This window comes from Dromiciops gliroides, chromosome 2 (genome assembly GCF_019393635.1).
Source record: "Dromiciops gliroides isolate mDroGli1 chromosome 2, mDroGli1.pri, whole genome shotgun sequence".
Lineage (NCBI taxonomy): Eukaryota > Metazoa > Chordata > Mammalia > Microbiotheria > Microbiotheriidae > Dromiciops > Dromiciops gliroides.
The window spans coordinates 48124169-48137950 of record NC_057862.1 but is presented as its reverse complement, the minus strand read 5'-3'; positions in this window follow the sequence as shown (position 1 = coordinate 48137950).

Below are 13782 nucleotides of genomic sequence, written 5' to 3'. Positions count from 1 at the left end.
GGTTTTCTTGGCATGGAGTGATTTGTAATTTCCTTCTCCAGCTCATTTTACAGATGAGGAAACTGAGACAAAGTCAAGTGACTTGCCCAAGGCCACACAGCTATTAATTGTCTGAGAGCAGATTTGAACTCAAGAAGATGAATCTTCCTGACTCCAGGGCTGGCACTCTATCCACTATCTAGCTGTCCTAGGACAAACATATTTTATTGTTGTTCAGTTGTATTGTTCAGTTCTGTGACCCTGTGGATCATAACATGCCAACACTGTCCATGGGCTTTTCTTGGCAAAGATCCTGGAGTGGTTTGCCATTTCTTTTTCCAGTGGATTAAGGCAAACAGGTTAAACGACTTGCCTAAGGTTTGTAAGAATACACTCCCCAATTAAAAATCAGTCCCTACAGGTCACACAGCTAATAAGTTTCAGATGTCATATTTGAACTCAGGTCTTCTGCCTCTAGGACCCAGCACTCTGTCCATTGTGCTTCCTAGCTGCTTCCTTCTTTGTTTTTTTACCATGTTCTGCTCATTTCACTCCTCAATCAATAGATCTCTATTTTTGTTTATAAATCTTTTCTATCACAAAAAGCAATATTATAAATATTTTTGTGTATATAAGGACTTTCTTATTGGTGGCTTCTTGGCATATAAGTCTAGCATCAGAGTATGGTTCAAAGGATATAATTCTAAATTGTTTTCTAAAATGGCTGTATCATTTTTTCACTCTACCAACAATTTATTAGCATACCTATTACTCTGTAACCCTTCCAACATTATTATTATTATTTTTTTTTTAGTGAGGCAATTGCGGTTAAGTGACTTGCCCAGGGTCACACATCTAGTAAGTGTTAAGTGTCTGAGGACTGATTTGAACTCAGATACCCCTGACTCCAGGGCCGGTGCTCTATCCACTTCGCCACCTAGCTGCCCCCAACATTGATTATTGCTATTTTTTATCATTTTTGCCAATTTGTAGGGTATGAGGTAAAACTTCAGATTGTTTTGATATATGTTTATCTTATTATTAGTGATTCAGAGCATTCTTTCATGTGGCTGTAAATATTTTGCAGTTCATCTTTTGAGAACTGTTTGTTCATATCCTTTGATCACTTTTCTATTGAGGAATGGTGATTAGTATTATATATATTGTAACAAGTAAAATCTAATGTGCAGTCACCTTATTCTTGTCCCAAGTGTAGGGAAAACTAGTTAGGGTTTACTTATAAATTAGAAGCTTTAGCACCAAGTTTGGCACTAAGCATTTATTAGTGAAAAAAGAGAACACCTGGATCAGAGAGCCAGGAAAAGACCTATCTAACCTAGAGTCCTCAGCTTCACCCACCAAGAGCCTGACCTGGTTCTTCTCTCTAATCTCCTGCCACCAAACCTGTTCAAGAGACCTGAACTGAGAAAGTTCAGCCCTTCCTGCCTCCCCCTGGAAAGGCCATCCTTACACACTGCTTCAAGCTGATTGGTCAGCATCCCTCAAATCCATTGGTTCACTGGACTTGAGGGTGATCTCATTGTTGAGCTCAAAGTCCTTAGCTTCTGAGAACAATACCTCCCCGAGGGCCAGCCAGGTGTGGTTTCAATTTAATCATCTTTAAGTGGGTTAATCAGTGAAGTCAATCACCCTGTCAGTCTCACTTAATCAATCTAAATCAATCTCCTCTGTTTGGGGCCTTTGGGTGTTGTAGTTGCCCCACCTAGATATATATTTTTTATGATATTTTTTAAAAAGTCCCTTGATGTTTGTACTTTGAGGGATTTTTGTTTTTTAGCATAGATGGATTCTTTACTTTGTTAAAGGTTTTTTTCTACATTTTTTCAGATAATCATGTGGTTTGGGGTGTTTTTATTTCAATATGTTTAATTATCTTGATTGTTTTCCTAATGTTGAATCATCCTTGCATCACTGGTACAAATCCTACTTGGTCATAAAAATGTTTTCTTGGATTAAATGCCATAATCTGCTTGACAGGATTTTGTTAAAATTTTTTGAGTCAATATTAATTAGTGATATTGGCCTATAGTTTTCCTTCTATTTTTTAAGCTTTCCTTGGTTTAGGAATTATGACTATATTTGTCTCATAAAAAGATTCTAGTAGGGTGTTTTCTTTTCTTTTCTTTTCTCTTCTTTTCTTTTTGGGTGAGGCAATTGGGGTTAAGTGACTTGCCCAGGGTCACACAGCTAGTAAGTGTCAAGGGTCTGAGACCAGATTTGAACTCAGGTCCTCCTGAATCCAGGGCCGGTGCTCTATCCACTCTTTTTGGTTTTGAGGATAATTTGTGAAGAATGAGTAACAATTGTTCTTTAAAAGTTTGATAGAATTCTCCTGTGAATCCATCAGGACCAGGGGATTTTTCCTTCGGTACTTCATAGCTACATCATCTATTTTCATTTCTGAGATTGGACTTTGTCTTGGTTTTATGAATAGCTTGGGTATTTTATATATTTGAAGGTATTTCTCTAGTTTGGTTTTTCTACATATTTCTGTGTATAATATGTTCTGATTATTCTTTTAATTTCTTCTAATTTTGTTGTGATTTCATCCCACTTGTTATTTTATTGACTTAATTTTCTTCTTTTAAAATCAGATTAACTAAAGTTTTATCAATTTTATTAGTCTTTTTTTGGGGGGGGGAGGGCAGGGCAATGACAGTTAAGTGACTTACCCAGGGTCACACAGTAAGTGTCAAGTGTCTGAGGCTGGATTTGAACTCAGGTCCTCCTGAATTCAGGGCCAGTGCTTTATCCACGGTGTCACCTAGCTGTCCCCTTTATTAGTCTTTTTAAAAGAATCAGCTTTTCTGGTTATTTATTATTTCTTTGGGTTTTTTGTCTCTAATTTATCTATTTCTGTAGTTTTTTATTATTTTGTCTTTTGTGCTTATTTTAACTTTGTTCGTTCATTGTCTTTCTCATTTTTTTAAATGAATATTCTGTTCATTAACCTTCTCTTTTTCTATTTTTTAAAGTGTTTGTTTGTAGGAATATAATTTTTCCCTGAGGACTGCTTTAGCTGTATCCCAGAAATTTTGGTATTCTGTTTCATCATTATCATTTTTTTACATAATTATTTCTATGATTTGTTCTTTGACTCACTCATTATTTAGTATGGTACTGTGTCTTTTATTTCTGATTCCTCTACAAATGACTTTTATTATTGTGTTATTGTCTTTAGAGGATGTATTAATTATTTCTAATTAATTGTTGTTTGCAATATTTCTGTCCCCTAGTACATGGTCACTTTTTGTAAAAGTTCTGCTCCCCTTTTCCACTGTGTCTTACTACCATAACAATGTCAATCCTTGTAGGTGACAGAGAGGACACTGCCCCATATCCCTATGTCCAAGTTTATTAATCTTGCTCCTCTTTAAAAACTATGGTCCAACCAAACTGGCCTTGCTATTTTTGGACATTCTGTTCCAATTCTCATCTCCATTCCTCTGCACAGGCTGCCCCTCATGCATGGAATCTATTTCCTTTTCACATTCTCCCTCCCATTAGAACCCCTAGTTTCCTCCAAAATTCAAATACCACTTCCTAAATGAGGTCACCTGATCCCTCAGTTGCTGAGAGTCCCTACTCACTCAAATTATCTTGTATTTATTTTGCATATGTTCATGTTGTCTCCTGACATTCCATAAACTCCTTGAGGTCAGGGACTGTTTTATTTTTGTCTTTATTTCCAGTGTTGAACAGTGCCTGACACATAGTTGTCACTTAAATGATTGCTGGGAAAATTCTAGAATAGATCTAGGCTTATATGCTGTTGAATTCTGTCAGGACCTAGTTGTTTTTGGTTAGGAGTTTGAGTAGGGTTCAAAGAATGCTCTCAGCGCTGTGGAAGTCTAGTGTTGTTGTTTGGTTGTTTAAGTCATATCCAACTTTTTGTCACCCCATTTAGGGTTTTCTTGGCAAAGATACTGGAGTGGTTGGCCATTTCCTTTCCCAGTTCATTTTACAGAAGAGAAACTGTGGTAAACAGGCTGAAGTGACTTGCCCAGGATCACACATCTAGTAAGTGTCCGAGGCCAGATTTGAAGTCCGATATTCCTGACTCCTGGGCTGGCACTCTATCCACTGAGCCACCTAGCTACCCTGAAGTGCAGTATTCCCTTGTCTTTGAGAAACGTTTCTGGGGAATGGTAACTAGGACACTCCAGACCTCCTTATATAGTCCTCTAATTGCTTTCAATTTCTGTGCATATGAAACAGAAACCAAGAACCTGGTTTACTCCAGAGCTCCCACTGGAGGGGAAGGAGAAAAGACAGGTCAGGGCAACATGCTGCATATGAAGGATCTTAGGCATTGGCCCAGTACCATCACTCTGATAGTTTAACATCAACATTGGGATGAAATGAGTCATGGAACAGTTAACAGAGGAGGTTTATTTAGCTCTGACATAGCAAGGATATGCAACAAAGATACAGTATCCCCTTGGCTTTCATAGATACTCCCTCCCCAACATGAACTCTAGTGACCAGGGCAGGACTTGATGTGTCAGTAGAGTTAACTGTATCTTGGGGAAGCTCTGTTTCTTTTAGGGAGAACCAATTCATGTTATAAAGGGAGTGGGGGAAAGCCATTAGTTCTATCACAGAGGGAGATACAACTCCTGAGTGGTGGAGAGAATGATGAGCATGGTGATACAGACTTGTGCAACTTATAGAGTTGATGCTAGAGCTTTTTTGGAGAGCCACATGGACACGAGGCACTCCAGAAAGGGGAGAAAAAGACTTTGGAATGGTAGATACACATTGCAATCTAATCTACACTATCCCTGGGTTTACTTAAAATTCATAGACTGCTCAAATGAACCCAGACTTGTGCCCCGAGATCAAACAGATATCGGAAGGGTGGCAGATGGGTACAATTGCAGTCTGATATGCTTCTTGGAGACTGGAGAAAAATAGTCATTCTCAGTGATGTTCCTTGGGCTAGCCCTCTCCTCTTCCCTTCTCTTCCCTTTTCTCCCTGCCCTGATCACTGCTCCCTGCTCCATCTAGTGTGTCAGTACTGCCATTAACTCTCCTCATCTCCTTAGAAGTGAGTCAAGTCTCAGATGATATCTATCCAAGCCACTCATGAGGCACATCTGTCCACTTAGATCATTATATCAATTTTCAATTGAATAATTTAGCCTAGTCAGTTATTAAGGATAACTACACAATATCTTCTCCTGGAATTCTCAGAGCACAGAAGAGTCAGTTGGCTGTCATGGCTGATGCTAAATTCCTGTTGGGTTCCAAAGGATTGCTGCTTCCAGTGCTGGTCATTTTTACTGCCCCCACCTAAGGCCGGGCATTCACTGATATGGCTTTTTGCATGGATTCATCAGACACATCAGACCCATAGCCATTTTGTATGTATATTTAATTGATTGATGCTTTTTTTCTTTTGCGGGGCAATGAGGGTTAAGTGACTTGCCCAGGATCACACAGCTAGTAAGTGTCAAGTGTCTGAGGCCAGATTTGAACTCAGGTCCTCTTGAATCCAGGGCTGGTGCTCTATCCTCTGTGCCACCTAGCTGCCCCTTGTATGTATATGTAGACTGCAAGGATATCTTTTACTAGGAGAGAAGAGCAACTCAAAGCACAAACGATATAACTAGATCTTCAAATTTGATGGTCACAGCTTAATCACAGGTCATAGACCTCGCCAGGTCCAAATGTCTCCCCTGTTTGGTTTCATTTCCTAGTTCCTCTCTACTTATTTCCCCAACCCCAGTGGGGACCTCCCTGAAATCCATCAGCCTCAGATCAACCTGATGGATCTAGAAATTTGGAAGCTAATTTACTAACTTCCCTTCCTCCTCCCCTTCTTCCTTGGATAAGAGAGTTGTCTCTTCCCACATGTGCCTTGGTCACACATTTTCCCTATGCATGTGCCTCTCCCCACAGGCAGCCACCCCTAAATATGGTCCTTCATGAATCAAAATCAGCCAAACAGAAGTTTTCTATTTTTGTTCCTGGATCGAGAAGGCATGTAATGGCTCTATTTCTAGTTCTGCAGTTGTCTATTTCAATTTAGGAAGGGGCACCCAGTTAGTCTTAATGTACTATATAATCTGAAAGGAACCCAGTGGGAGGGAGAAGAGGAGGGGGAAGAATAAAAGAGAGACAGAGACACAGAATGATCGAGACAGAGAGAGAGGGAGGAAGGAAGGGAAAGAAGGAGGGAGAAACAGAGACAGAGAGAAAGAGAGAGAAAACATGAATATGAATATGAATGAGTGATGTTATGGTCCCATATTCTCATTCATAAACTGCTCCCCCTTCCCCATTCCTGTCTGGATTCGAGTCATCCCTCTCTCCTTTTGAATGATTTAATTTGTTGTTTAGAGGTCTGGGAAAGGGAGCAGGAAATATAAAGAGATTATATAAAGGAAGCCCTAGTTTACAGGCAGCTCCCACACAGTCTTTCCTGGTCCCTCACTGAAAGTGGTCTCTTCTTCCTCAAATTCCATATTGCCCTTTGTCCACATCCCTTATTTTCCCATATTCTTTCTTTCTTTCTTTCTTTCTTTCTTTCTTTCTTTCTTTCTTTCTTTCTTTCTTTCTTTCTTTCTTCCTTCCTTCCTTCCTTCCTTCCTTCCTTCCTTCCTTCCTTCCTTCCTTCCTTCCTTCCTTCCTTCCTTCCTTCCTTCCTTCCTTCCTTCCTTCCTTCCTTCCTTTCTTTCTTTTTTTTTTTTTTTTTGGTGAGGCAATTGGGGTTGTGACTTGCCCAGGGTCACACAGCTAGTAAGTGTTAAGTATCTGAGGCCCGATTTGAACTCAGAGGTTCTCTTGACTACAGGGCTGGTGTTCTATCTACTGCACCACCTAGTTGTACCCCATATCATGTTTTGATTTGTAGCCTACTTTTTTTTTGGTAGCATCCTCCTGGATTAAATTGTAATCTTCTTGAGGGCAGGGGCCATGAAACATTTTTTTTGGATGCCCTCCCAGCGTTTTACTCTTAGAAAATTCTTAGCCAATATTTGTTGATTTCTGGTTCTGCTTTTGTTCTACTTATGGGATCTCAGCTTGGAGTTTAAGTAATATGAGGAGCTTGTCTGTTCCATTTCCTTTTCCTTTCCTCATTTTTCTGCCTCTTTTACCTTCCAAACATATCAGGAGTGTGCCTGTGTGTAGTGGGGGTGGGTGGGATAGCAAACAGAAGAAAGGATGATGATGATGATGAGGAGGAGGTAGAAAGAAGAGAGAGGAGAGGGAAAGAATGAGAGACGGAGTGAGAGAGACAGAGACAGAGAGGCAGAAAGAGACAGAGAGGAGATAGATAGAGATAGAGACACCCAGAGAGGTAGGAGATGATGATGGAAAATCAGCTAAGGGCTGATGGGGATATATGCTGATTGGAGAACCTGTCCTGAGGAACCTTTCTCAGAGAAGAGGAAAGAGTGACTTAAATCTCTGGATTTCTCTGATCTAGTCTTCAAGGAATCAATCAATTCATCAACAAGAATTTATTAAATTTCCACCACATTCCAGGCACTGGGCTAAGCCCTGGTAATAAAAAACAAAAACAAAAGGAGCTTCTCTTCTTTCCAAACACATAACTTGGACATGCATAACTAAACACAAAATAGAAACAAGGTTGTTTTGGAATAAGGCATCATCAGCTGGGGGCAGGGATCATGAAAGTCCTTGTATGGAAAGTGAGCTGATCTCATGGATCCTCAGAGATGGAGGGGTGGAAAGAATGCACTCCAGCCTTGGTGAATATACCAAACAAGTTTTTCTTTATATTTGTATCCCTGGCACTTAACACAGTGCCTGGCTCATTGGAGTAGCTTAATGTTAGTTAAATGTTAATTGACCAACTGCCAGGCACTGTGCTAAGGACCAGGAATGAAGAAATATAGTCCGTGTCTTCAAGAAGTTCCATTCTAATGGAGGAAAGCAACACATAAAAGCAGGAGGAGGAGAGGGGAGGTCCCAAGGGTGGGGCCATGGTCTTGGGGTCTGAGGGAAGTCAAGAACAGAGCTAAAGATGGAGGCAAGGTGGCCTCGGCTCCTCCCCAGAATGGAGACTCCAGAAGGAGCTCACCAATGGGAGGAGGGGCCAGCCTATCTGAGGACAAGAGGAAAACCTTGTTGCTAGTCCCATAGTCCTGTTTGTTCCCATTTTTACCTAATCCAAGCAGATGGAGTCCCAGCCATTACAGGAAGAGACACACAGATATGCTATTTTTCATATGAATATGAGGCAATGTGTGTAAGTGAAAAGATATGCTCTTGGAGCCTGAAAAATGTGGGTTTTATTCTTGGCTCTGCTCCTTACCGACTGTGGGATTCTGGGTATGCCATGGAATCTCTTGGAATCTGTTTTCTTCTTTGTAAAATGAGAGTTTTAGATAAGGAGAATCCTGAGGCGCCTCCCAGCTCCAAATCCCATGATTCTGAGTGCTGGCCAGGACCTACTATTGGCAGCGTGTGCACTTGCAAGTTGTATTTCTAGACACGGTGCAGAAATTCATGTGTATGTGTGCATATATATGCATACGCATATGCAGTGCATGTGCATGTGCATATGTATATGTATCCACACAATACATAAACACACATATAATACATGCATACACATGCATGTATATATGCATATGCATGCATATGATATAGATATATATGCACATGTATATATATATATATATATGTCTGTTCATCCATTCATTCATTCAACAAAGTTATTAAGCATTTACACTATATAGAGCCCTGTGTTAGGAGCTAACATTGCTGTAGTTGTCATAGAATTATCAGAACCCCATTTCCTTCACTCTTGGGGTAAAGAATGAGGAAGAGGATATTCAGTCCAACCCCAAATGACAGTTATTATTGCTTTGCCTGAGAATGTGTGTGTGTGGTGTGTGTGTGTCTAGGACTGGGTTTCTGGAGGACTTTTAGCTGGTCTTGATGGTGTTCCTTCATCTCTATGAAGTCCAGGCATGCGTAACACAGGATACAGGAGTCTAGAGCAAATGATGAGGGCTGAGTCTCAAATACCTGACCATGGACATATTTCCTTGATTAAAACCTGGTAATAGTAAGTGTAGCAATAGGAAGCTTTGAGGCTAATGGCTTAGTATGTCTGGAAGACTGGTAGTCATTGTCTTGAAATGATATGACCTACTTACTCTAGGGGAGAAAGCAAAGAGTCTGTTCTTCTCAAAGGCTGTTTCTGCTTAATAAGCCCCTGCTCCAGATTTTTTCCTCTACACCTAAATGGCCTATTTATATCCAGGAGCATGCTTGTAAATGTTTAACAACAGGACCCCTCCCCTCCAGCATTCTTGGCAAGAGAGAATACAGCCTCTGATTGAAGATGGGGAACTCACTACCTCATGAGCTGATTCCACTTTTCTATGGCACCTTAGAGATCATTTATACCAATCTCATTATACAGAGTAGAAATGTTGAGGCAAAAAGAGGCAAAGTGACTTACTGGAGGTTCCACAACTTAATTAGTGACCAGGATCCTGTGACTCTCATATCATTTCACTTTCTTATATACAGTTAACATTAAGGACCATGCAAGGTCTGCCTGCCATTTGACTCGTCTAGATATAAACATCAATATGTCCATATTTCAGTCCCTTCAGGCTTTGGGTGAAGAAAGACCTTTCACTTAGAAAATAACCATTGATTGTGGGACAAAAAGAACACCCCTGAGACTTACTCTAGAAAAGGTTATTCAGGGAATAATTGCTGATCTTTGGCAATTAGAAAAAACAAAACAAATAAACAAAACAACCCCAGACTCCAGGAGACTTAAAACTGGTAAATGGTAGTTGTTTGTTTTCTGTAAATTTATTTCTTAGTGGTCAATGTAGATGGCAGTAAAGCCCCCTACAAAGTACCCAAATGGGTCTAGCTTTGTTTGCCTGTGCTATATCTATAGTTAACTACCGGTATTTTGTAACTAGGGCAGCTAGGTGGCACCATAATGAATAGAGCACTGGGCTTGGATCCAGGAAGAGGCAGCTTTATGAATTTAAATCTGGCCTCAGACAGAACCCAGGGTCACCTCTTTAGCACAATAAGGCTTAGGAGGCCTTTGGGAGAGGTTGGAAAAGCACAGTGACGTGAAATTTCGGGACCATCTGTGATTTTGTGGCATTGACCTATAGGAACCTGACCAGTTGGATCATGCAGCCATAATCCAGGCACTATAACTTGGTAGCAACTACTCAAAGTATATATAAAGTATAGAGAATAGAAAGGAACCTCAGAAAGTCCAGCCTTGCCAACCCAAACACACAAAGTGATGGGGAACAATCTCATGGAAGAGTCCGAAAATTGTTGTGAGTTATTTCCTACTCTTCATGACCTCATCTGGGGGTTTCTTAACAAAGATATTGGAATGGTTTGCCATCTTTTTCTCCAGCTCATTTTACAGATGAAGAACTGAGTCAAACAGGGTTAAGTGACTTGCCCAGGGTCACACAGCTAATAATAATAATAATAGCTAACATTTATATAGCACTTACTATGTAGACACTCTGGTAAGCACTTTAAAATTACCTCATTTGATCCTCACAACAACCCTTGGAGGAAGATACTATTATTATCTCCATTTTAGAGTTTAGAAAACTGAGTCAAATAGAGGCTAAGTGACTTGTCTAGGGTCACACAGCTAGGAAGTATCTGAGGCTAGATTTCAACTCAGGTCTTGCTGACTCCATGGTACCACCTAGCTGCCTCAGAGGTGGGTCTTGATCTTCCTACTTTTGAGGCCAGTCCTCTATCCACTGAACCACACTGCCTCTCATCTAGAGCAATTCACAAAAACTATCCACTAAGACACGGAAGACTTGGTATCTGTATCCGTAGATGAAGTGCCTGCAATTACAAAAAAAATTGTCCCTACATTTTTGGAGGGCCTCTCTTTTAACACTGGTCCATATCTTTGGTCATTTTCAGCCCCAGAGACAGAAATAGAACTGGGGAGTGCCTGAAGATGGTAGAGAGAGACTACTTGCTTATTTTTTAAGCAGATTTGTCCCCTCCCCTCTGCTGCCACCAAAGACCCTTCAGTCGAGGGTCTCATCCCTTATGGCATCTATCACTGAATTGATCTCCTAACTGGTCTCCCTGTGTCTAGTCTTTTCCCTACAATATATCCTACACAAGTCTGCCAGATGAATATAGGCAATGGCTTAAGCAACAGGCCCTTATACCTATGAGGGATTTGGCCCCTCACAAGGGACTGTGAAACTAGGGTACTCATAGGCACTGAAGTGACCCATGTGGGCTAAGTTAAGGGAATTGTGGGGGCTTTTCAGGTCTAAGGATGTCACCCTGTCTAGTTTTTGCAGTTTATAATTGGGGAAGTGATTTGCCCAAGATCACATTGCTAGTTGGTGGGAAATTTCAGATCTCCAAGATAGTGTCTTCACTCTCAGACCATTTGGAAGGAACTTGCTGAGTTCAAAGAATCTCAGGAAGGTAAATGAAGAGCTCATAGTTGGTTACTAGCAAGACAGTTTTATTGTAACAGGTTGTCGTGACAATTTATTGTATAGGTGAATTCAGATGGAAATCAGCAGCTCTGGCATCCCTTTCTATTATTTAATCAATCAATATTTATTATTTAGCGGCAATTTTTTTTTGCTTTCTCATTCCATTAGTAGCAAGAATATTTATATGTGTCGTTTGGTTCCTCCAGTAGTGTAACATTTTACAGTCACAGGATCATGGTCTTAAATCTGGAAAAGATGCCAGAGGCCATTTAGTTCAACCCTCTCATTTTATAAATGAGGAAACTGAGGCTCAGTAAATTTGATTGTCCAAGGTCTCACAGGTAGTAAGTGTGATACCCAGGACTGAACACCAGGTCCTTTAACCCCAAACTTAGCTTTCTTTTCCTTACATGCATGTTGCCTTCTCCTAATGGTAGATAATCTAGCCTCTGCTTAATGCTTTTGGAGACAAAAAAAACCTTACCATCCATGCTTGGACAGCTCTGATTAATCAAAGTTTCTTTTAGATGCTGAGTCTAAAATCTTCCTCCCTGTAACTTCCACCAATTGCCAATAATTTTGTGTTTTGGGGTCAAGCTAAAAACCAAACCGAACCAACCAAAGAAAACTCAAAAAGCAACCCTCCTTTTAACATTCTGTCACAAGGTGGCACCAAAGCTCGAGGCAATATAACCTTGTGTTCAGAAGCCAGTGATGTCCAGACATAGGGAGGAAGGCTGCATTCTTGACCTCATATAGGGTTGGCGACCAGGACAGAATTGGCGTCATCATGGATCCTGTGAAGTGAAGAAGTCATGGAATGCCAGGAATGTTGATGAAATGGAAAGAACTTTGGACTGAAAGTCTGGAAACCTCAATCAAATTCCACTCTATCATGTATGGCATTGGAAGATGAGAGGTTTTTGATCTATGATTTTGGACAGGTCTCTTCTCCAATCTAGTACTGCTTGTTTACCTGTCAAATCAGGGGGCTGAACCTGGTGATCTTGAGGTCTCAGCTCTAAGCCTATGACTTGAAGGAACCTTGAGGGTCTTCCACATGGGCATGCTCTCCAAATGAATAACTCAATCAGCATTGTTTCTGAGGCTTCAAGCATTTGGGAAGAGCTCTCTCCTAGGCATTGTAGGGGGATACAGAATAAGTATAAGTTTGGTCCTTACTTTGGGGGATTATACAGGCTAAAGCAAAGAGATAGGAGATGTATTTAGCATTTGTTTACTTGTTTTTCTCCAATAGAAGTACCTAACCCAGTACCTGGTATGATCCTTTTTGGCTGGAAGCAAAATGACCTTAAATGGTATTTAAACTCACTGATACTCAACTACTTCCCACATTAGGTGTGGAATCATAGAATCAATATTTCAAGTTGGAATAGACCTTGATGGTACAATTCCCTCACATCATAGATGAGTCTGGTATTATCCTTTCATTTTACAATCCCACAGGTGATAAATGGTAGAGTAGCCATGGCTTAAGTACCTTGGCCAAGGTAGAAAGTAGCCAAGATTTGAATGCAGGTCTTCTGAATCCACATTCAGTGCTCCTTATCTCTTCTATTCACCTCACAGAATTATTTTTTAAGAACATGATAAAGCTCAAGAAGCAATAGAAATACAGGTCAGAGTTAGTGAATTACTAGAGTCTCTCTCTCTCTCTCTCTCTCTCTCTCTCTCTCTCTCTCTCTCTCATTCCTTCTCTGCTCCTGTGAGAAGTCTGACCTCTTTTGGTCCAGTTGTAGCATATCCCAGCCTAACCCATCAGACACTTTGGTACTTCCCTAAAGTCCTCCATGTGTATAGTGTGACATATGTGTAATTTAAGAGATCAAACTTTAAAAAAAATAATTTCTTATTATAGCCTGATAAGTTTGCTGTCTAGGGAGCCAGGAAATCTGGGTTTATATCAATATCTTCTCTGCCACTTAATAGCTATGCAACACTAAGCAAATCCCCTCCTTTCTCTGAATCACCTGTTTCCTCTCATATCAAATGAAAGGTTGTTCTATAGAACTTTGAAGGGCTCTTCCAACTCTAAAATAATGTGGTCTTGAGGTTTGTGGATTCATTCGGGTAGTATATCTTCTTTCCACCAATGCCAGGTTGAATCCATCCACAACATAGAATATGGTCTTCATGAGTCTTTGGAACCAAATCCCACATCAGATGATAGCCTCTCTTTTCTCAAAACCTTTGATGTTAGAAGGGATCATGCATGTCATTGAATCTAGCCTCCCCATTTTATAAATGTGGAAGTTGCAGCCCAAAGAAAAGTGACTCATCTTGGGCCATATGGGTATTA